The 23,216-nt window shown below is 44.4% G+C and overlaps 1 pseudogene; it reads right to left on the bottom strand.

Moving 5' to 3' along the window:
* LOC123482084 overlaps positions 1-23,216 on the bottom strand; it is a 76,051-nt pseudogene that overhangs the window by 12,860 nt on the left and 39,975 nt on the right.

Raw genomic sequence — 23,216 nt, 5'->3', positions numbered from 1 at the left:
AGAAGAGAGGGTGAGGAGAGAGAGAGAGAGAGAGAAGAAAGAGTGAGGGGAAAAGAGAGGGGAGAGGTAGGAGAGGAGAGAGAAAGAGAGAAGAGGGGTATTCCCACTGAGTGAAGGGACATCGTGGGCGTAGTGAGGGAGGAGGCTGTGATGTGAGAGAGGGGGACTGATGAGAATGTTACAGAGGTGGGAGGGTTTCCTCCTCATCTATTACACACACAGCTGTCTGGGTTCTGCCTAGCCTGCTACAGTACCTCCTCTCTCTCTCTCTCTCTCTCTCTAACCTCTCCTCTCTAACCCCCTAACCTCTCTCTCTCTCCTAACCTCTCTCTCTAACCCCCCCTAACTCTCCCCCCCTAACCCTTAACCCCCCTAACTCCTCCCCCCCCCCCCGCAAAGCCTCTCTTTTGAAGTGCAGCAGCGTCAGGCTGCGACTAGCGTGGGCGCCTGCTGCCTGCGCGAGGAGAGCAGCTAGCTACTGTAGTGCAGAGGGAAGGAAAAGAAACTCACTGCTCCTTATAGAGCTGCTGCAATATCTTAGCTAGCTACCTTCTTCTAAAACACAATATGATACATTACAGTACATAGACATACATACAGCTGTATGTTCATATACTGTTTACCCCTGCGTTAGCTGCATCAACATTATACTGTGAGCGACTATGATTATTATTCATGTGTGACTCTGTCAGTAGTATCTTACCTGACACAACACCAACACCATCTTCACAGTCATAGTCAGAGATCTCACTGTCGCTGATTCTCTGAGATCCTGGAGGAGAGATGAAGAAAGAAGAGAAGAGAAGGATAGTTTACTGCAGGGTCTGTCCTCTTCCCCTGGTCAGACCATGGCTCTGTGGCTTAGCTGTCACCAGTGATGTCCAGTTGGTCTAGACTAATGCCCCAGTCCTGGACATAGTCAGGGAAAGCCGCAGACACAGAAATTGAACGCTATTTATTTTTAGAACACTATTTAACAGTATTATATTGTATCTCAAAGTCACGTTCTTACACTGACCATTACTGACCATACTTTACAACCAAGAGAGTCAACCAAGACCTACATATACTCTCCAGAAATATACTGTCTGCCTCTTCTGGTTTTACCCACCAACGTGGGAGCTGCCTATTTTAGCTATAATGTGATATAAAGTAGAATTTAAAGAGAACAACTGTAACATATAAATAATGTGAGACATGATGTTGGATGTGATGTAAACAATGTTGTGTGGTCCTCTCCATCTAGCATAATTGGCAATAGCTTCCATGTTTTTCACGGTGGCGCTTCGAACTGACATTTCAATAATTCAATGTACATCTGAAGATCGAGTCTGAGAGGTATTCTACCGTCTCAACCGTCTTCAGAACAACTCCCTCCCTCCCTCATCCCTCTTTCCGAGTCGTCCCACTCTCACTCTAAACTTGGCTGCTTTTCTGACTTCTTCACTGTTCAGTCAACTTAAATCAACTGGACACTTGGGCTTTTACAGAAATGACAAGGGCTGCATTCTGGCAGCCGCTCTCTCAGCCTCTCTCCTCCCTCTCTCCCTCTCTTTCTCTCTCTCTCTCTCTCTCTCTCTCTCTCTCTCTCTCCTCCTCTCTCTCTCTCTCCCCTCTCTCCCCCCCCCCCCCTCTCTCCCCTCTCTCTCTCCCTCTCCCTCCCCACGCCTCAGACGGGCAGAAACTGTTTTAATGCTCCTGTTTTAAAGCAGTCAGCTCTTTCACCTCACACACACACACACACATGCACAAACGCCCGTAAAAATGGTAAAACTCAGCTATCACTGTCAATAATCTCAAGCCTTAACATTGGAAATACATGTGCAGGTTACATACATTAGAAATATGTCAAGTCAAGTGCAAAAGACAAGTTCACACCCAACAGACAACAGAGACACAGACACAAGCCAAGGAGAAGAAGAACAAAAACCAGAATAATTATCATAATATTTTTCAAAGGGAAAATGTTGGCATCGGGCGGGAGATGAGACAATGCATTGCACTGGGAAAACAAGTGGTCAACATATTCAAATGATAAACAGAGGAGTGGACAGAGCTCTTTTGATATAGCTAAATCACCAGGATCTGGACTGGGAAACAGAAACCTGCCGGGTCTGAGGCTGACCATGAGGCGGCCATCTTGTCTAAGGATTGCGGTGGAGCGGAGAGGGAGCATAGCGAGGATCGAAGGGAATTGTGAGATAGTAAGGAGGAGTGGAGGAGAGAACACTTTGGAGTAGAGAACAGTGCAGTAGGATGAAGCAGAGGGGAGAGACGGAGTCTTCGGATGAACAGCAACACTGAGTGGAGAGAGAGCTCAGTGGCGAGAGCAGCATGGAACAACATGCGGGGGCGACTGAATTGTACGAATACGGGCTTTTTCTGTAAGAATCAGGTTGAGTTGAGAGGGATAAGAAAACAGACAACACTATCAACATACTAACAGTAATTAATACTTATAAATCATTCAGGCTTTGGCAGACAGGCAAAGACAGTTGGTAACAGGGCACCTGCCTGCCACCATATTGGCTTTTCAAAATTATCTGACTTTCTGTCACTTTTCACAGTGCATGTCTTGCGAAATGGACGGTTGGTTCGCCACCATGTCTCATTCCCTATCCTGAGGTTTGGGGGCTCGAACAGACAGGAGCTTTCCACACAGATCTAGTATAGACTAGTATACAGGTTAGGATGTTAGGGAGGGGCAACCCACTCTGTATGGGTAGCTCCGCGGGGGGGCTCTCTCCGTGGAGCTGTCTGCGCTGGGGGGTTGGGCGAGGCGCGGGTAGGGGCATGGAGGACACGTCGTGGGTCTGCAGCTTGTACCAGTGAGGCTCATCATCCAGCAGGGCTGTCTCAGCTCATAGGATTAAAGGAGAAACACACCAACGTCACACACACAACACACACCACACAAAAACACACATGCATGCACACACACACACAAACACTCACAGTCCTCAACACAAGCACTCTAACTGGACTAACCGATAGAATCAAGACCTCCACACGGCCCGAATAAAAATTTTATGGGGTTTTAGAAATCCTGAGGAACTTATTCCCTCCTGATCCCCAGAATATTCCAAACGGGATTTCTAAGACTGGGATTTTGGGAAAGCTACCAGAATTCTGCAACCCTATTGGCAGTGAGGACAGAGAGTGAGTATGAGGATGTTACAGTAGGTATGATGGGTCGATGAATCAACCTCCAGTAGCCTATCATCCTTCTTATGGAATGTAGGGTTTATCAAGAGCTTGACCCCATTGGCTGGATTAGTTGAGCTATCAGAGTTAGTCAAATCCTGACTGGATGGGTATGTTTGGTATTATATCAGAGATGGATGAGTGCCTGAGTCTGGTTAAGTGGTAGCGTGCGAATCGTTATGAATATCGCTAGATGTCTCCCCTGTACCATGTCTTTCTATTCTGACTGTCACTGTCCATAAAACAATAGAAAACTATTATGAACAAAAAAGAGATGGATGGGCTTACCCTCCCAGGAACTCGCTTTCCTCCTCCCTGACCCTGGCCTGGTCCCACAGCGTGATCTCCAACATGCGCACGGAACTCCCGCTGCACAGGAGAATACATAAAGGTGGTCCATTTGGGCTCTAAGGATTTCTTTTACCGTTTGTTCTCTCTTGCTTTTGTCGCTGGAGGAACAATAATTAAACTGGTTTTTATTTAAACCATGGTAGAAAAGACTCCCGAACAGGTCAACACGACACAGCAAAGCACAGACAATGGGATGAGCTGGTGAGGGAGTGAGTGATGTTGGAGCCCTGTTCAACTTTTATATACTTCCATGTGTCTGAGAAGGGGGTTCTCTGAGCACAGTGAAGGGTCGGTAAATGTAGAGTAAAACATATGATGATCTTTGGGATGGTAGCAGTTTAAATGCAATGTGACATGTCCCCAAATTAATTACCATAAATAAAAAAAAGATAAGTAAATAAAGCCAGACATTCTTACAAAATTCCCACAGAGACTATTATGCGAGAGCCCATATCTGTATCAATCAACCAATGGCAACTTTAGGATATTGGAGGATAGGTTTAGCCACTAAGCAATGGCTGTGGATAGAATGAAGTGAAATGCTGCTAGCTAGATATCCCGTAGTTACTGTCTCTACTCTTACCTTCTGTCAGGGAGAGGAAGTAGATTTTGACGTAGGTTCCTAGGGCGGCCATCTTCCCTAGAAGGCAGGTCCTTGGCTCCCAGGATGGTGACTATTAGCTGATGGCCCACTTGTCATACCACAGTTTGACCTATGGATGGGACAGAACAGGGTACATGGTCACTGGGCTGCCAGGGGGGGGGGGCTCAATCAGGGTGACTCAGAACCCTCCACTTAGAGATGGGGTGCAGGGTTAGCACCAGCCCTGCTCCACACTAACTAAGAACACACGATTCAGCTAATCAAGGTCCTGCATGGTGAGCAGTTGATTAGTAGAATCACTGAGTTGTGTTAGATTAGAGCAGGGCTGGAGTAAAAGCTGCACACCCAGTACCTCTCCTGGAGGAGGGTTGGGCCCCCCTGGTTTATATTAGGCATTAGCAGGTCACATGCTTAGCAGGGGTTACTAAAAGCATACTTGTTTGTTGAGATATGGAAATAAGGAGATGATATGATCATATCAAGAAAAGAGAGTAGCAAAGGTTGAACAATGAGAGCTTAAATTAGTTAATAGTGTCACAAAGCAGATATGTACTCTATGTAGCATGACCTATATCAACCGTGGGCTGCTCTATCCACATTTTCTAGGTGTGTTTGTGTGGAAAGGATTATACAGTATGTGTATTATATTAATATCTACAGTATCCTAGCTCTTGGTATTTAACCATTACAACATGAGAATTAGACTAACATGCTTTGAAATGAACACTTACTGCTTTTGGGTGTGAAATTGTATTTGGAAACATACAATACAATGCAGGCCTCTACGCTGACCCTTACAAGGAGCACATGTGAACGTAAGTTGAAAAAATATAGGCACACACAAAGCTATTTAGGACACAATGAAAAATATTTGAGGTATTAAAGCTAGAATCCTTAATTTTTTAGGCATATAGTGCTCCTAAATTAAAATTCCAGGACGAAAGCAAAATATTTTGGGATATGCAAGTAAAATGGTCGTCTGTAGAGCCCTGCAATGCAGTGTAGATACTCAGTGATAGCTAAAATATACATATAAATCAATCATGCTGTCAGAGTGGTATCAAAGACACTTCACACTTGTCAGAGCGAAGTATGGACATAACAGAGAACACTTAGAAGTAAAAAAATGAAAGAAAGAAAATCAACGGAAATATTTGTTAAAAAAAATTACCGAAATATTTGTTTAAAGAAAATAAATGAAATACTAGAGGAAAATCAAGCCTTCTAAGCTCTTGCCCATACTTGCTTATGTAGATAATGACGAGAGGAGTCTTAAATATTGAATTGATACCATAGTTATTTCTTTATGCATGCAGCAACACAAAGCAACAGCAAGTATTTAATACATACAAGATCAGAGAGATCTGATATTGTAAACAACATAGCAGTAGGGGAGTAAACAGTTGCACAGGAAGACTTCCTCAACATGAAGTCGAAAAAGAGGTACGGGCAATTCTAACCATACTACAGTACCCCCATATGAATGATGGTATAACTCTTAACAACAGATTCACCTTGAAAAGTTGAAATTGAAATGATATCCCGATGTAATACATTACACTGCTTATATTTCCTGTACAGTCGGCACATCATTTACATTGACATTATTGCATGGCTGGTTAAGTAGAGCATAACACTACTTCTACAGAAGGCTAATAGATCGACCTCCAGGAGCTGAGCCAAGGGTACACTACACACCTATTTATAGACTTCCATTCTCACCCTCTCCTTATCTGACAGATAGTGTGAGGTGTGGCTATACATCACCTACCTAAAACGAGGAAACCAACAGTGCATATATACCAGAAACCCCTATACAGTATACTATAATCTTTTGTTCTAAGCTAAGCTGATGCTTGACAAGGACATGATGGGACTATATACAAATATGATCTCCCCAAATAAAGAGTATACACCCAACTCCACAAGCTAGCCAGAATAATGACAACTCCTCAAAAAAGGTCCCACAGAAAGATAGAGACTCCTTGCCTGTTTGGTTAAGTGAATTCAAATGGTAAAAGATTAATTTAAATCTGCTTTAAAATAAGGGACAGTTATCTTAGCCCACTTTTAACTGCAATATTTACATTTTAGTCATTTAGCAGACGTCTTATCAGAGCGACTTACAGTTAGTGAGTGCATACATTTTTCATACTGGCCCCCCGTGGGAATCGAACCCACAACCCTGGCGTAGCAAAGCGCCATGCACTACCAACTGAGCTACACGGGGCAATATGACATTTACGGCCATTCAAAAAATGTAACATAAATATTTGGCAAACGTTGTGTCATGATTACAGTGTTGACCGCCGTTATTATAGCAACCATTCAGGACCTGAGGGATTCAAGCCAATGAGGATGAGGGTCCAGTCTAGTTTTATGTTCCACAGAACAAATAAGCTCATTTATTTGTCCAACAAAATGTAATAGTTTTTCTAAAACATTTAAGGAGACACCCCCCTTTAATTGCCGATGTGGAGCACTGTTGCAGCTGACTAGGTACAAAAGTCCCATGTCAGCCAACATGTTGAGCAATGTGTTTGAGCTTGTTGTTGCTGTTGAGCGTAGGCTACAGGATCTGGCAACGGAAGAGTGTCTCTCTGAAATATTTCCTTTAGATTAGTTAGTCATGCAAAGAGTGGAGACTCCTGGCATAACGGTATGATCATGTTATATGGTATAATGAATAATAATAATAATGATGATGATAGAATGCACCGCACTGCAAGGGAAAGATGCTGCCATTTCCCTGGTATGCATTTTCCAAGATGGAAGAAACCAAAAAGGCAAAAGAAAAAGGAGAGCGAAGACCAAAGAGAGTGAGTCTGTGAGTCAGACAGGTGTTTACCTGGACCCTAGGGACAAAAGGCGCTGTTCTTCTACTAAGGCTTTGGCTCTGGGTAAGCAAAATTAAACAACAACAAAGAAAAATGCAATAAAACCACAAAAACACAAAACAACCAACAAAACACACTCACTGGACTCTAACCAGTGCCACAATAACACAAACACGTTTTGAGGAGGAGGGGATGGAGAGTCAATCTAGCTGTGTGTGTTTTTCCCCACCGTTCATTAGCATCAATCTGCATCTCATTATTCACTTATGTGTTGTATTGTCTTGGAGCCTTATCTGTGGGTTCCTGTACCTCCACACTGTAATCCTCAGGAAGGAAGAGGCTGCTCCGCCCCCCGTTTTCACAGAAAATGATTGATGACTTCTAACTAAGCATTCCCTTCCTTGCTCTCTGGACTGTAACTATCCTTCCTTTCTTCATTTAACATTTGCGTCACGATGACGTATTCAATTCCAATTGTTCCCTCAACACAGTTTGAGAATAATATGAACATTAATATAAATAATAATAATAAACACAATACAATTTCTAACTGCATCCAATGTATTATTCAGCTGGCACTTGATCCAGCAAGGTAATATACTACAGTATATCAACTACAGTATATTAATTACAGTATAACTACAGTATATTAATTAAAACAGTAAAATTACACAGTATATTAATTACAGTATAACTACAGTATATTAACTACAGTACGATTCAAATACTCCTGTTTTGGTTCAAGGTCAGCTCATTGATGAAATGAAGAGAACTTCTGGATCTGAGTGCTGTGTGTCTATGTGCTACAGGTAGGGATTGCAGAGATCAGAGCTGCAGCCGATTGGCTGACTGGGTTCTATTTGCGTCATAACTGTCAGCACGGGCCTCCTGGGTGTAGGCCTATGAATACTTGAGGGCCTGTGTGTGCATGCCACCTCTCTCTGCGCTCCTTCTCACCCAGGCTCTCACTCTGCTCTGCCATGTCCTGTTACATACATACAGACAGGAGAGGAGAGGAGAGGAGAGGAGCAGGGGAGACGCTAGCAGCAGTACAGATTAGATCTCCCCCCCCTCACCAAAGAAAACAACAACAAGCAGAAAGAACACTGACATCAAAAGCTTCCTTCTCTTCCTTCCTTCTCTTCCTTCCTCCTGGCTCTAGGAGCAGTTTTACTGGAGAGCAACATTACAGTACAAGGCTTACAGTGTTTACCGACACACAGTCAACTATCAAACATTCTCATGTCTTCTGATAAACAAATACACTATGGACTTTCTTGATAGACTGAATATTTTTTGATAGCTTGATATATTTAATTGATATCTTTTTATTTGTAATAACATATAATATGGATGTGTTTTCATAAGGGAAGAGATTGAAAAGCTGTGACAATTTCATAACTATCTTTATATTTTCTCCAAGAAACTAAATATACTGAGTGTTGAGACAACAAAAGAGGTGTTGGAGGTTAGCACTAGTCTATTTCCGTCTGGCCTCCTGAGTTTCAGAGTTCATTCCTCCCATGTTTATCTCAACTGACAAGCCTTTTACTCACCTCCCCCAAGAGTATATTAGGCATCAGATAATAAGCAACATGGTTCAGGGTAACATGATGTATGGTCCTATGCTGGGTTGGGATGGGTCTAACTGAACCAAACTCTCAGATCTCCAGCTACTCTCAAAGCTCCAGCTACTCTCCAGAGCTCCAGCTACTCTCCAGATCTCCAGCTACTCTCCAAAGCTCCAGCTACTCTCCAAAGCTCCAGCTACTCTCCAGAGCTCCAGCTACTCTCAGAGCTCCAGCTACTCTCCAGATCTCCAGCTACTCTCCAAAGCTCCAGCTACTCTCCAAAGCTCCAGCTACTCTCCAGAGCTCCAGCTACTCTCAGAGCTCCAGCTACTCTCCAAAGCTCCAGCTACTCTCCAAAGCTCCAGCTACTCTCCAAAGCTCCAGCTACTCTCCAGAGCTCCAGCTACTCTCCAGATCTCCAGCTACTCTCCAAAGCTCCAGCTACTCTCCAAAGCTCCAGCTACTCTCCAGAGCTCCAGCTACTCTCAGATCTCCAGCTACTCTCAGATCTCCAGCTACTCTCCAAAGCTCCAGCTACTCTCCAGAGCTCCAGCTACTCTCAGATCTCCAGCTACTCTCCAAATCTCCAGCTACTCTCCAAAGCTCCAGCTACTCTCAGAGCTCCAGCTACTCTCAGAGCCCAGTACCTCAGATCTCCAGCTACTCTCCAGAGCTCCAGCTACTCTCCAAAGCTCCAGCTACTCTCAGAGCTCCAGCTACCTCAGAGCTCCAGCTACTCTCCAGAGCTCCAGTTACTCTCAGAGCTCCAGCTACTCTCAGAGCTCCAGCTACTCTCAGAGCTCCAGCTACCTCAGACTCCAGCTACGCTCAGATCTCCAGCTACTCTCCAAAGCTCCAGCTACTCCACAAAGCTCCAGCTACTCTCCAGAGCTCCAGCTACTCTCAGAGCTCCAGCTACTCTCCCTGAATACTGCAGAGAAAGAGAGAAAGAAAGCCTTTGTTCTCAAACCCTCTGTGTGAAGCTACACTGTATGATCCTTTCCTGCAGGTAATGTAGGCCCAGACAGAGCCAGGGTGTGTTGTGGGTATTGTAGTAGGGTACTCACTGAGAGCTGTCCTGACAGGTACTGTGGGGCGTCCCGCAGCATCCCGGGGCTCATGGGAGACGTGACAGAGATGGAGGGGCGATCCATCTTCTGAGACTCAAAGGAACTCGAACCTGAGACAGGACAGACAGTGGGGAGGTCACATTATTAGATTAAATCTGAAACACTGTCTGTCTGTGAAGATTATGTGGTTTTGGTAACATACTTCAAGAAGAGGAAGAGAGAGAGAGAGAGGGGGAGAGAAAGAAAAGGGGTAGAGAGAAACATAGCTTGAATTTCGGTTGAGGCAACGAGGCTAATTAGTTTTCATTGGGAACTGAAAGAAAGGCCTAGCCAGACTTACTTGATTCCAGTTGTGCATGTGTGCTGTCTGGTATTCGAGGAATATCTCTGAAAGGAGAGAGAGAGAAAGAGAAAGAGAGAGAGAGAGAGAGAGAGAGAGAGAGAGAGAGAGAGAGAGAGAGAGAGAGAGAGAGAGAGAGAGAGAGAGAGAGAGAGGGATGAGGAAGGAGGAGGGGATCAATTTGTGCTAATGCTGAATGCACTGTATTTGAATAGTTCTAAGCAGAGCATTAGTCTTCATTTTCCCGTACAGCAGCTCCCTCCCTCAGCAACACAAAGCAGGTCAAATATAGACACTGACAAAGCAAAGGGGTTTCTGATTTCTCTGGGTATCTCTACTTTCAAAAACGATTGGCATCCCGCTGTTTGTGGAGGAGAGGGGGAGAGTGGGTAGTGAGAGAGAGAGAGAGAGGGAGAGAGAGAGGCGGCAGCCACCGTTCATTTCACTGTGCCGCACTGCTAGTCACATATGAGCCTCTGACACTGCCATCACACTGGAGGACTGATGGAGGGGAGGGATATTGGGAGGGAGGAAGGGGGGATGGTTGGGAGGCAGAGATGTTAAATAAACAAGATGGTGCTAGCAAAACAAATTAAATTCAAATACACTCAGCTCCCTTTTTTCCATTTCTCACATCCTCTCTCTCCTCTGCAAGACACATATCCAAGACACATATTTCTACAAGTGTATGAATGAGAATACACTCCAGTTTTTATTGGTTCAGTAGTAATACGTGTGGTTGTTGTGAGGTCTTACCCTATGGGCCTTGAGACCACCAGTTCCACCTGGGGTTCGGGCTTTGATTCTAGAATGATATTGTAAACTTCTTTAAATGTGGCTCCTTGTAAAAACCTCCCGTTCCACTCCAGCACCTGGTCGCCTGTAAAACAAGAGATGCTGTCAGTCATCCACACACCAAGACGTCAGCTGGCACGGTGCAGCTCTGAACATGGGAAGCATAGTTATAAATGTAGTTAAAAACATGACAGGTGTAGTTATAAACATGAGCAGGCCCACATTATGGAAAAAAAAGGTGAATATGAACGGTATTGTAGAAAACACGGCACACATAAACAAACAGTACAGCATTGTAATCTTCCTGCTAAGGTAATATTATAAATCATTGAATAGGCCTCGGTCGCCACCCTTATGGTAACAAATAACAGCACATCTGTCCAGTTCATACATGTTGTAATTAAAAAACAAATGATATTATTGTAATTAATAGTGCTATTAAATGAAGGTCAAAGGGTGTCAGAAGTTAAAACAAGGTTCTGACCCAGTTCAGCACCAGCTCACCAAGTAATCAAAATGTTTCTTGAATCACTGAAGTTGTTTATTAAATCTACAGTGCTGTGTACATGTGAAATGTATTGACAACTTCAGCGCGCTTGAAAAAATATTGTATCTATAAGTGTAGTTCTGAACATGGTAAGGGACGTAATTAGAGTATAAAATGAGGTCAGTAGGTACCTGGTCTGAGGTGTCCAACAGTGTCGGCTAGACTTCCTTTCCTCACTTTAGTGATGAAAGCACAAAGTCTACCAGATTCTGTCATCTTTCCACCCACCACCTGTGAAGGTGACACACATCAACATGTAGTGTTAGTATATAGTATTATACTGTAACATAATCACACCCTCAATATGGTGTAAGCGGTCTGGCAGGGAAGGAATATGGATGCACTGATCACTTTGTTTCACAGAAACATATTTATTTACCATGTTTGAAAATCCATGTGCGAATTCAATTCACACATGGTAAAATGCAACCTGCAGATCTAGAGCTAATTCTAACTGCATATGTAGCCACATAGCGTCATTCTGCCCATAGGGTGCTATTCTTGAATAGAGAAAGTAGCTACATGTTTAGTGAAAATGTACATCTCTTTTCATAATGTTGAATGTCCCTGTGTGTTGTGTTGCGTTGGAGCCCTGGGGCCAGCTCTCTCTGTCTGGTGCTCTCTATGTCTGGTGCTCTCTCTGTCTGGTGCTCTCTCTGTCTGGTGCTCTCTCTCCATTGTGCTGGAACACTTGAGGCCTGGGGGGCCTATAGCAGGCCAGGTAGCCCAGCTCTGCTCTACTCTGTAAGCCCCTGAACCACTCTCTCCCTCCACAGGCATCAGACAAATAAAATCCTCTTAATGGCAGTTGAATGCCAACATACAAAGGAGCTTAGGGAAGTCTCCTAAATGAAATGGCTTTATGTAACAGCCGGGCGGGAGAGTGGGAGAAGAGGAAAGGGACTAGGAGAGAGAGAGAGAGAGAGAGAGAGAGGAGAGAGAGAGAGACAAACAGACTGGCTGGTCACTGCTTGCTGCTGAGCAAGGAAAAACACATAGCGTACCCTTACAGCACAAAAAGGCACTGACCAGACACAAACATACCAATTCAGGAAGCTCATTCAATCAGTAATGATTTTCGGATCTTGCCACTCTCCTTTTCTGACGGCCCTCACTGTGCTAGCTCTCATTGTGCTTTGGCTAGCTGTGTGTGCTCAGCTTTCTTACCAGCCCACGCTGCTCAGGCCGCACAGATCGTTCAATTGAACGCATTAGGGAGAGTAAGGAAAATCCAAGCTACTTTTCATCAGAGAATCTAACCGTCTAATCATTATATACTGTAAATATGAGGCATATGTTTAGTAGCCTACTTACAGTACTGTACATAATGTTTCAGATTTGATCTCTCTACCTACAGTAAAGGGACATTGTCTCTGACTGAGCATTTCAAATAGGCTTTTCTACATAACCATACTGTATAGTACGCTCTCACGGCATCTGGTAGTTTAGAGACTGCGTCCCAAATCGCACCCTATTCCCTATTTGGTGCACTACTTTTGACCAGGTCCCTGGTTAAAAGTAGCGCACTATATAGGGAATATGTTGCAGTTTGGGAGGCAGAGAGAGTTTTGGAGAGATTTGTTTGTGCCAACGAATGTCGTTCACTAAAACGGTTCAATGTGAGCCTTGTATCCCAAATGGCCCCTTATTCCCAATATAGTGCACTACTTTTGACCAGGGCTCTGGTAAAAATAAGTACACTGTATAGGGAATAGAGTTCCATTTGGAACACAGTCATGAACATAAAGTATTTGATATCAAGACACAGCTCATTAGTATTAATCAGGAAAATAATTAGCTGCCTAATTAATATTAAATCATGAATAATACAATGATGTAATTAATAACTAGGCAAGGCAGCCACAAATATCACTTCAAAATGTATACACAGATAAAAAATTATGTCAATAAGACATAATTTGCCAAATTATGTCCGCTGGGTATACTCTTTAGTGAGGCCCAAACGCCAACATATTCCATTTGGGAAGCAACCTTTAAATAGTGATGGACAACTGTAATAATAAACAGCCTCTGACCATCAGGTCAGACTGGTCCCAGTAGATAGACAGAAGTCCAGACAGAGAGGTCAGACAGACGGGTCAAACCTAGCGGGCCGGACAGACGGACTCACCTTCAGCCCCAGCAGTGCTCCTGAGTCTCGAGGTACACTTCCATCCTTCATCCGCTTGTTGAGCAGAATCCGCCCTATTAGGCGGTCCCCATCTTTGGAGGGCTGCCATGTCACCGGATGCTACAGGAGCACACACAGCAGCAACACACCTTGTGTTTTACAACTCATCCACACCAGATTCACTTCAATCACTTCAACACTTTAAAAAGACTACTACAGAAAAGTGGGTATCATGTGAGGAGGGGGGGTGAGGTGGTGTGTGTGTGTGTGTGTGGGGGGGTTCAATTAATTTGATTTAATGAAAGATCACACAAGCTCTGGTTAGTTATCTAATCTGGTGATTATAGCTCTGTCTCTATCCTTTCTATTTCAGATTATAGAATCTGTCTTTTCTTTTGGGATTAGCCGGATTGTCACAATTAGATAATATAAAACTATATTCACAATAACACAGCCCACATTTTAAGCAGTGACTAGCTATGTCCATAAAGATATTTCATGGAAGTACTTCAATCTGATTTTCGGTACTATTTTCACTAAAAAGATTCAATACACATTTTTCTAGGTATGTTTTGTTATGCTAAATGTATCACATAAAAGTGTTATTCAATGAAAATGAACAATTTTGCTCATTCAATGCCAGGGCTTGTGTGATCCTGCGAACAGGGTAGAGGTAAAGTGCATTCATCACCCCATACAGGGTAAAACAGGCTAACCATCCCGCCCTCCTAGCCACCACAGAGCAAAGAAAATCTGCACTGAATCTAGAACATCTCAATTCAACTCAGCCACATTGGCATCAAATCCAGTTGAGTTGGGATGAGTGTAGATTTCTTCTGATGGTCTGTGAGGGAGGCCTTAGCTGAAGGCAGAGGGAGGTTAGGGCTGCACTCCACCACTCTCTACCCTGCTCTGCTAAACACAGCACTACACCTTCACAATGGAACAGTTAGACACAATTAATTATGAAAAAAAACAAAGTAGGATTTATGGATGAAAACTCCCAAAAGAACAGCACAGAGCGATGATTAAGGCCAAGACAAAAAATATGAAATCACAACAAACATGTAGAAGGGAAAAAAGAAAAACGTAACTTTGTCTGTGTAAAACAAATCCAATTGTCCCTGTTATAAGTTATAAGTGTTTGGTTAAGTTTTGGTATTGGACTGAGTGGAGATCTAGGGGAGATAATGACTTGACTAGGTAGTGTACGTTGGGAGAGGAGGGGTCATTCCAGTGAGGGACTGGAGGCCTGTGTCTGTGAGAGGTAGGTGTCGTTACCCTACTGTAACGTTACTAAGATGGCCGCTACAGTAACAATAACACAACAGACTAAGAGCAACTAACAACATGCAACTAGAGGAGCGGACATTCCTGTGTGCCATGACAAAAAGAGAGTTGTGTTTTAATGCTCCTGGATGGATCTTTATGTTGCCAGAGAGCAAACAGCAGAGCAAGAAAGAGCGTTTCCCCATCTCCTACTTCGGCAACACCCAGCAAGGTGCTGTCGAAATTAAATCAATCAAATCAATTCCCCGGAATAATAATACAACCGAAACTCAAAGGAAAATCAATCAATTCAAATTAAACCAAATAAACATGTCTACTATTAGAGACAGATAGCAAACAAAGACCGGAGGAGGTAGGTAAAGAAAATAAAATTAAAAATAAAGAAGAAAATGCAGATAGTTTGGCTACATAGTCTCCAGTACCTTCTCACTATAGCTATGCTGATTCTCCTCGTTTAGGGTAGTGCTACTGCACGTATCAACGCCAGAGTCTTTAACCTGGGGTTCGCACCATTCTGCGTCCTCTTCCAATGAGTGGCCCCCAAAGCGCACCATTTTCTTTTGCCTCTCAGATAAGGTGTTGTGTGTTGAGTCGGACAAAAATGCCTGCTCAATAGTTTTTCTTTTTCCCCTTTGACTGTCCCCTACAGGTGTGGGATAAAAAACAGAAAGAAAGAAGAAAACACATGCGGAGGTGTAAATAAAACAAAGCAAACATGAAATGACAAAGGACTCAGAGGGGGGAAGGGGGGAGGAAGGGGGTTAGGGCTCCGCATGTCTCACCAAAGACATTGGGGAGGCCTCGCTGCTATGCCATGACGCATGGTCCAACCAGTGGCCATCCAAATCTCCTGTGGGAGCCACACACACACACATATCACACACACACACACGCACATCACACACACACACACACATCACACACAAGACAGGACAGCGAGAGGGACAGGTGAGGACCACAGAACCCCAACGTACAGTGCTGACACACACACGCAGACACACACACTCACACATACACTCACAGGTGAACAACAATAGCTCCTGTGAAGAGAGTAGAAACATGCAGCCCACATACAGTGCAAACAGTAGATGGGCCTCTCTGAAGTCAATACTGCGATGGTATACAGCACAGAGTACATGACCACTATAACACACATTCAGACAGCACAAGCACAGACCATTCAGGTTTCCCCCCCAAAAAAATAACCAGTATCTTCACGCTGTGTTTAGTCTTGGAACAATTCTCATTGGTTCCAAGACCAAACCAGGCCCCACACAATTATTCATAAATCATTCACTCATGTTGCCAGTCAAACCTCTTTTCCAAGACATTCTGTTGAAGCAAACTAGCCAAAGATATCGCTGTAACTCTCTGCAGTCGTAACTTTAAAGCATGTGTCAGACAGACAGACAGGAATTAATATTGTTCAATTGAAGATAGCGTCGGTGCTTCCTGCTATCTTACCAGCCTGGGTCTGGATCAGAGAGAGCGAGCGAGCGAGAGAGGAATGTGCTTCCTGGGATGTAATATGTTTAACTGGGACAAAGACGGCAATGCCCCAGCAACCTTAACTAACCTCAACCTAAAGTGCACCAGGGAGAGCTTTTAAAGATGCTATCCCGATTACTGCCTTGCCCAAATCTGTACTGGAGGCATCAGTGGATGGGATGGATGGATACAGCCTTGAGAGATGGAGGCTGGGCAAATGGGTATAATGCCATTACATGTTCAGTTTTTCCCTTATTTTTGTGTTGAGTGAGTAGCAGTCATATTCCCTCAACCCAGCAGGCCAGGCAGGGACTTCAGTAGTCAGGGAGAGAGTTCATATTTTTCTGTGTCTGTGCTCTGTGTGTGCACTTTCTCCAATAAGGCTCAGTCAGTCTGTCTGTCTGTAATCTGTCTGATGTGGTTCAGGGGGATCGATGGAGACTGGCTCCCTCAGACAAACCAACAACTAGTCCCTGTAAACGCCGATATCTCTCTCTCTCTCCTCCATCCATTCTCAACCCATCTCTCTCCTGATAGAGAGATCATAATCTTTAGATCCAACAAGACTTCTGGACCTGTTTTATAGAACGACATCATCTCGTTATAGACTTCAGCAGCGTTTCCTCTGGTTGATGATGGTGGGTGGTGGATGTTCAGAGACAGATTGCAACAAGCACTTCAATTTGATGAAGAGGCTTGTAAAGCCAGCTAATGAAAAGAGTGAGAAGCAGTGAATGTTGAAGTCTTCCCAGACAGAAGGAGAGGTACGGAGGGCTGAGGAGAGGATGAGTACTTTTGCAGCATTCTTTCTTTGAAGTTAACATGAGATATTAGTGTCTGTCTCTCTCTCTATCTGTCTCTCTCAGCCAACGGAAGATATATCAACGCATTAAACACTCCTGATAAACACTCCTATTTAGTAGTACTATTAGCTTCCATAGGCCACTCACTTTACAACCCAATAAGACAAACATTCGGCATCATGAAATTATTCAAATTAAAAGCATACAGCTACATAGTATGAGGTATGGCCAGCCACTTGCTCACCGATTTTGTCACAATGGACCGTTCAGGACACTGGATCTGTCTTCATTGCCGATGTGGCGATATATAGCTTAGCGTATGTATGCACTCTTTTTTTTTTTTTTTTTTTTTTTTTACGTAGGCAAAAATCCAGTCCATTTAAAATGTTGTGTTTGCTCAACTTGTCTCATATGTTCACTCAACTATAAATTATTAATTATTATCTGAACAAAAAAAAAAGGCTGTGCAACTGGTTACACACACACGGTTTTTAACATACATTGTTTTCAACTTACATATTTGATACACGTTGACATTGTGCATGTTCATTTACAGAGTCATTCATATTCAACATGTCCTCACGTGGGATTTGAACTCGCAACCTTTTGGTTCATGGCATTTCGATTTTCCTGCTATGACACAATGTCTGTGTCAATTATCAGTTAATCTGACTATTCTCTCATCATTGTTTTTATTTACTTATTTCAGCAATTTAGGTATAGGTAATGTGGTGGAGCTATTACTAGTAATCCTTAATCACTATGAACATCTTAATTACATTCTTGATGGTACTTTTAACAGAGCTAAGATTTACTTTGAAGTGCAAAGTGTAGCAATACAGGGAAGGAAAGGATATGAAATAAAAAGTAATATAGAAGTATACAATATGTTGAAAACATTGTGTGTTAAAAGTGCGGTGTGTGTAACTAGTTTCACAGCCTTTTTTAGGTAAGACAGCTCAAATAAAAATTTCTAGTTGAATCAACATATGAGACAATTTGAGCAAACACATCATTTTAAGTTGACTGAATTTTTGCCTACGTTTTCTAAAATTGAAGCTAAGTTTGGGCAAACTCTTTTATTTTGTTCAGGTAACACTTGGCCGGAAAAGTTGAGTAAACAAAAAATAGGCTGTGGAACAAGTTACTTAATAATAATTAGTTGAAACAACTAGATTTTTTAATAGTATGCGTGTGTGAGTTCAACCGACTGTAATACACACTACACAGTGTGCCCATATGTCTGCAGGCACAGGTAAAGTGAAATAGAACCAGTGCATTTATGCAACCCAAAGCTGCACGCATCATCTCCTTCGCATGAAAAATAATGGAGCTATACAGGACAGCTCTCCATAAAGCAGTTAGCCTGGTGAATACATAACTCAATCTGGGAGAAGTCAGGGAATTATGTTGGAAGGACATAAAACTTGCTTTATGCTTCATATGCTGTTAGGGTTGGGGGTTTGGGTAAGATGGGAAGGGAATGGGGGGAGATAAGATGCTCTCTCAATATTTCTCTCTAAATGTCTAGCCCTGGCCTGTAGCTTTACTCTTGGGTTGCTATCAAGAGGGTTGAGGATCATGTCGTTGGAAGCTGAGAAAACAGTAAATAACGCCGACGTCAATATTCATGAATATTTTTCAGGCCGAGACACTGCATGGCAGAGCAAGGTCAGGTCCTATCCAAAACAACCAGCCACCCTCCTCCTATCACCATCCCTCCACCTCTCCCCTGGTCCTATCAAATCCCTCCATCCCTCCACCCCTCCCCTTGTCCTTTCACAAGCCCTCCATCCCTCCACCCCCTCCCCCTTGTCCTTTCACAAGCCCTCCATCCCTTCACCCCTCCCATGGTCCTATAACAAGCCCTCCATCCCTCCACCCTCCCATGGTCCTATAACAAGCCCTCCATCCCTTCACCCTCCCATGGTCCTATAACAAGCCCTCCATCCCTTCACCCCTCCCATGGTCCTATAACAAGCCCTCCATCCCTTCACCCTCCCATGGTCCTATAACAAGCCCTCATCCTCCACCCTCCCATGGTCCTATAACAAGCCCTCCATCCCTTCACCCCTCCCATGGTCCTATAACAAGCCCTCCATCCCTTCACCCCTCCCATGGTCCTATAACAAGCCCTCCATCCCTTCACCCCTCCCATGGTCCTATAACAAGCCCTCCATCCCTTCACCCCTCCCATGGTCCCTATAACAAGCCCTCCATCCCTCCACCCTCCCCTTGTCCTTTCACAAGCCCTCCATCCCTTCACCCCTCCCATGGTCCTATAACAAGCCTCCATCCCTTCACCCCTCCCATGGTCCTATAACAAGCCCTCCATCCCTTCACCCCTCCCATGGTCCTATAACAAGCCCTCCATCCCTTACCCTCCCATGGTCCTATAACAAGCCCTCCATCCCTTCACCCTCCACCCGTCCCTGTGGGTGCTCAAACCACTTACTGTATACAGTTATGCCCAGTGATAAAACATTATGGAAGTCCCCAGATGGGCTGTGCCCTCCGTGACCCGCTGGAACCAACAGCTGACAACACTCAACACTGATTACCCTCCCTGCCACACACACAAACACACACACACACACAACACACAAACACACACACACCGAGCTGCTGATGCTACTCGCCATAAACACAATAACACATTTTAGCATCGCTGCCTCTCCCTCTCCCTGCCTCTCTCTGTCTCAGCTGCTGCAACCAAATGACTTTGCAATTGTGTTCATGATAGCCCCAAACAGCTTACGGCTTGCAATTCTAACAATCACAGATGTTTAAATCACATAGACACGTTTAAATCACATAGACATGTTTAAATCACATAGACATGTTTAAATCACATAGACATGTTTAAATCACATGAACGTTTAAAACAAATAGACATGTTTAAATCACATAGACACAGAACCGAAGCAGTGTGTTAAACTAAGAGTGAGTCCCTGGAACTCCAGTCATTCTCTCTCCAGCTCATCTGAAGGCTATCACACACACAAACACCATCCACCGCCGCTGCCACACCCCTTAGATGGGGGGCTGGGCTAGGCTACTGTAGTCCCAGTCTAGAGAATGTGGTCTCCCTCTGTTGCCTCCCTCTCCCTCCTGTTTTATTAACAGTGCCAACCACAATTGGGCCCTGATCCCAGGTGTGGCCCTGGTGAGGCCCGGTAAAACCCCACTGAGGGTGCTTCAGCCAACAGGAAACTCATCACGGCTGTAAATTGTGAGCATCAGCAGCCTCCTCCCTCCTCGTCCCTCCCTCCCTCCCTCGTCCCTCCTCCTCCTCGTCCCTCCCTCCCTCCCGGCCCCCATTTGGTTTCACCGGCTCGGCACAGCAGGAGCGGAGGCCCACCACCAAAGTGCTGATTCAGGGTTCCGGCAGCAGCACAACGTGGGGAAGACACAGCGGCGAAAGAGCTCATTGCCAGCAGGCCATCCATCACTTTGACAACTCAATAGAAACCAGTGTAAACTATTAATTGGATCATTAATTATTGATGCTGTTTTTATTACAATTTGGGGGTGAGAGAGAGGAGAGAGAGAGAGAGAGAGGAAGGGAGAGAGAGAGAGAGAGAGAGAGAGAGAGAGAGAGAGAAAGAGGTGAAACATTGTGTATGTTTAAACATATCCATGCTGTGAGGGAAAGGGGAGCAGATTGTGTCTGTGAAAGCAGATTGTCCAAAAACATCCAAGGTGTAGCAGGTTAAAGAGCTACAGAATCAATTATTATTTAGGTCATATGCTTTTTTTTCAATACTTAATGCTTTAAAAATATATATAATAATCAATGTACTGTTATTACAATGTAGAAACACACACTATAATATGATGAGTTTTTTTTGTCTGGCATTGAACATAAGAATGCCCTTTATTCAGCAGGGTGATGTTGGACTAGTCCTTGTCCTAACAGACAGAGCACGAAACCTACAGAACCAGACGAGCGATAGAGTTGTAATGAGAATGTAGTCTGGTTTATCACTACACAATATCCACTTCTCTCTCTCTCTTCTGCCCCCCTCTCTTTCTCTCTCGCTCTCTTGCTTGCCCCTCTCTCTCATCTCTCTCCTTCCTTCTCTCCTCCCTCTCTCCCCCCTCTCTCCCCATCCCCCTCCCTGCCGCTCTCTCTGTCTCCTCTCCTCTTTTCTCGTTACTGTCCTGCCTGCACTATCATGAGGCGGCATGTCAGAGATCAATACGGAGGAAAACAGAGGGAGAGGGACGTCACGCTAAATCAGTCTCCCAGCCTCACTACCGACGGGCCAGCCAGGAGCAGCCAGGAGCTCAGGCCATTACTGATGGCACATCCTCCCTATCTCTCCCTCCCTCACCTCCACCCCAGACCCCCAGAGTGCCCAGGGTCAGAGAGCATGGCACGAGGCGTGCTTAGCCTGCCATAACATACCCATTTATTCACCTCACCCACCTCGGCCTCCCTCCCTTCCTTCCAGGCCAGGCCAGTCAAGCAGCTCACTGAGTACACTACATAGCAGAGCCCTTCCAGGCCAGTCAAGCAGCTCACTGAGTGCACTACATAGCAGAGCAGACCATAGTGCTGCTGACTGGCCACAGATGGCCAAAAGGTGCTTTCTGCCCTATTTACTCTTACCCTCAGCTTTCTCCCCCCTCTGTCCAAGCTATTAGAATGTATGTTCTGCTTATCTGGTTATGGCTCGTCCTTCAATGTCACACTGGACTGACTGGGTGAAGGGAAAATTCTGCTGGCCAGACACCATTCCTATTGCTAATCATTGAGCGCTTGCTTACTATGCATGTTACATTCAGGTGTTTGACAGACTCGGGACAGGGGTTTTAATGACAGACAGTCTAAGACAATATAAGTGCCCCCCCTAAATACAAAAACCTTACAAAACTACTCTGTGCCCCACCACTACTGTGATCCTTAATATTTACATTTTAGTCATTTAGCAGACGCTCTTATCCAGAGCGACTTACAGTTAGTGAGTGCATACATTTTTCATACTGGCCCCCCGTGGGAATCGAACCCACAACCCTGGCATTGCAAGCGCCATGCTCTACCAACTGAGCTACAGGAGGCCCACGACCTTCACAATACAATGTTGTGTTTTCTTCATCTATCTGCTGTCTGTCGGTCTGTGTGAAACCTTGGAAAGCCCCCTCGATCCGTACAGCATCAATAATGGAGCCAGTTTGAGCTAACCTAGCCATGTGCTACTTCCCTCCCTGTGTGAGGAAGACAGTTACATAACACAGGGACTGGGGAATGTTGACTGCCTGGATTCTCCTCCTCTTCCTCCTCCTCCTCCTCCTCCTCCACCCTCCTCCTCACCTCTTTCCCTCGAAGCAGCCTCTGCATTCCTCCTCCTCCCTGTCCTCTTTTCTCCTCTCCTCTCTTTTTCTCTCCTCCCCTCCTCTCCTCCTCAACCGTCTTTCCTGCTTTTGACGCCGCTTTTAAGGTAAAAGCCCCCATAATTACAGATTTGACAACAAAATCAGTTTACAATTATGATGACTGTGGGCCTGCGTGGAGTGAGTCAAGTGGCCCAACTGCTTGAAGGATAGCTTTGGATGTTAATTCTGTAAGAAAATGGGGTTTAATTCAATGTGTGTGTGTGTGTGTGTGTGTGTGTGTGTGTGTGTGTGTGTGTGTGTGTGTGTGTGTGTGTGTGTGTGTGTGTGTGTGTGTGTGTGTGTGTGTGTGTCAAGGGGAGCGTTTCGTTCAGAAGAAGGAGAATGAAAAACGACCCTTTGTCTATAACCATTTCTGTTGTAACATAAAAGTGGGAAGGCTAGAGGACAGGGGAACAGGGGACAGGGGGAGTCTGTGTGTTGCTATTTAGCATGTAGTTGTCTGTAGGAGTAGTGGAGATCTGAAATACAGGCCTTAAACCCCTACAGATGTCGTACAGTATAATACCTATCCTGTCCAGAATCCTATCCTATAGTGTTGAAGGGAAACCGACATGATGAGGCTGATTCATGTTGATATTTGCCAACCATTTAGTGCAGGTTGCAGTCTTGCCCTGAGGCAGCTCTGCAGAGTGGTCACTAGCTGGCACAGCCACAAAGTCATCAAATCAGATTTTAAACCTAACCATAATGCATAACTCTAACCTAAATTAAGACCAAAATGCAAATTTTTGTTTTCATGAATTATTACGATATAGCCCATTTTGACTTAGCAATTGGCCTATCTA

Source organism: Coregonus clupeaformis, chromosome 28 (genome assembly GCF_020615455.1).
Source record: "Coregonus clupeaformis isolate EN_2021a chromosome 28, ASM2061545v1, whole genome shotgun sequence".
NCBI classification, from domain to species: Eukaryota; Metazoa; Chordata; class Actinopteri; order Salmoniformes; family Salmonidae; genus Coregonus; species Coregonus clupeaformis.
Note: the sequence above shows the minus strand (reverse complement) of the source record. Positions and strands in the feature narration are given on the sequence as shown.